Below are 2500 nucleotides of genomic sequence, written 5' to 3' on the forward strand. Positions count from 1 at the left end.
CAATATGCTGTTATGATAGATATTTATTGCCTTTGACGGCAGATGGAACCTTCTTTGTCCAATTGATATTATCTTATTGAACAGAGCTAAGGACTTTGTCGTTATTTGCTCAATATGCGGAGTGAAACTCCAATTCTCATCTAAATATACTCCAAGATAACGGGCATATCTCTGTCGTGACACTGCCAGGCCATTAATTCGGACTGTTGGGTCCCTATTTAGCCTGCCTTTCAAGAGCATATATAGCGATTTTTGTGGTGCAATAGACATTTTAGTCTTCTTACACCAGTTGATTAACAGTTCAATAGCCAGTCGTGATCGGTCTTCGATCACATTGCGAGTGTCACCTTCTACTAGAATTGCGAGATCATCCGCATAAGCAACGACTCCCAGAACTGCAGTCTCTCCCTGCAGGGCATTCAACAAAGGTTCCATATTAATATCCCAGAAAATGGGACCACACACCGATCCCTGGGGACAACCACGGGATACTCTTTTAGATATGACGGCTCCAGGAGCCGTTATCTTAGCAGTCCTTCTATCACAGTAGGCCTCCAGACAGCCATACAGCAGCCGTGGGCACCCAATCTCTCTTAGGCGAGAGAAGAGTGCCGGCCACCACAGGTTGTCGAAGGCCCCTGAGATGTCTATCATTATGCCAAGAACATACTTCGAAGTCGCAGAATGAACAATTCGGCAAACCTCATTGATCGCGTCCTGAGTGGAGCGACCCTTTCGGAATCCGAACTGCCTATCACACATACCATGCAGAGTTCGATGACTCTGGAGACGGTCAGCAAGCAACTTCTCAAACGCTTTGCCCATTACATAGATAGGGACAGCGGGAATCTCGTTAATCCATTCATGCGCGTCACTAATTAGATGACGAGGCATTTGGCTACCTTAAGAGAGTCATAGTTACTCCCGCCGTTTACCCGCGCTTGCTTGAATTTCTTCACGTTGACATTCAGAGCACTGGGCAGAAATCACATTGCGTCAACACCCGCTAGGGCCATCGCAATGCTTTGTTTTAATTAGACAGTCGGATTCCCCCAGTCCGTGCCAGTTCTGAGTTGATCGTTGAATGGCGGCCGAAGAGAATCCGCGCACCCGCGCGCCCCCGGAGGAGCACGCTAAGGCGGACGCGGCCTCGCAGCAAGGAAGATCCGTGGGAGGCCAAGGCACGGGACCGAGCTCGGATCCTGCGCGCAGGTTGAAGCACCGGGGCACGAACGCCGCGCAGGCGCGCGCATCCTGCACCGCCGGCCAGCACGAGGCCAACCAACGGCGAGAGCAGACCACGCCCGCGCTAAACGCCCGCACTTACCGGCACCCCTACGGCACTCACCTCGCCCAGGCCCGGCACGTTAGCGCTGACCCACTTCCCGACCAAGCCCGACACGCCCCGATCCTCAGAGCCAATCCTTATCCCGAAGTTACGGATCCAATTTGCCGACTTCCCTTACCTACATTATTCTATCGACTAGAGGCTCTTCACCTTGGAGACCTGCTGCGGATATGGGTACGAACCGGCGCGACACCTCCACGTGGCCCTCTCCCGGATTTTCAAGGTCCGAGGGGAAGATCGGGACACCGCCGCAACTGCGGTGCTCTTCGCGTTCCAAACCCTATCTCCCTGCTAGAGGATTCCAGGGAACTCGAACGCTCATGCAGAAAAGAAAACTCTTCCCCGATCTCCCGACGGCGTCTCCGGGTCCTTTTGGGTTACCCCGACGAGCATCTCTAAAAGAGGGGCCCGACTTGTATCGGTTCCGCTGCCGGGTTCCGGAATAGGAACCGGATTCCCTTTCGCCCAACGGGGGCCAGCACAAAGTGCATCATGCTATGACGGCCCCCATCAACATCGGATTTCTCCTAGGGCTTAGGATCGACTGACTCGTGTGCAACGGCTGTTCACACGAAACCCTTCTCCGCGTCAGCCCTCCAGGGCCTCGCTGGAGTATTTGCTACTACCACCAAGATCTGCACCGACGGCGGCTCCAGGCAGGCTCACGCCCAGACCCTTCTGCGCCCACCGCCGCGACCCTCCTACTCGTCAGGGCTTCGCGGCCGGCCGCAAGGACCGGCCATGACTGCCAGACTGACGGCCGAGTATAGGCACGACGCTTCAGCGCCATCCATTTTCAGGGCTAGTTGCTTCGGCAGGTGAGTTGTTACACACTCCTTAGCGGATTCCGACTTCCATGGCCACCGTCCTGCTGTCTTAAGCAACCAACGCCTTTCATGGTTTCCCATGAGCGTCGATTCGGGCGCCTTAACTCGGCGTTTGGTTCATCCCACAGCGCCAGTTCTGCTTACCAAAAGTGGCCCACTTGGCACTCCGATCCGAGTCGTTTGCTCGCGGCTTCAGCATATCAAGCAAGCCGGAGATCTCACCCATTTAAAGTTTGAGAATAGGTTGAGGTCGTTTCGGCCCCAAGGCCTCTAATCATTCGCTTTACCGGATGAGACTCGTACGAGCACCAGCTATCCTGAGGGA

At 54.6% G+C, this 2500-nt stretch overlaps 1 pseudogene; it reads right to left on the reverse strand.

Annotated features, from left to right (window-relative positions):
* LOC126147059 (large subunit ribosomal RNA) overlaps positions 1–2500 on the reverse strand; it is a 6134-nt pseudogene that overhangs the window by 2348 nt on the left and 1286 nt on the right.

The sequence above is a fragment of the Schistocerca cancellata genome, unplaced genomic scaffold, assembly GCF_023864275.1.
Source record: "Schistocerca cancellata isolate TAMUIC-IGC-003103 unplaced genomic scaffold, iqSchCanc2.1 HiC_scaffold_840, whole genome shotgun sequence".
NCBI lineage: Eukaryota > Metazoa > Arthropoda > Insecta > Orthoptera > Acrididae > Schistocerca > Schistocerca cancellata.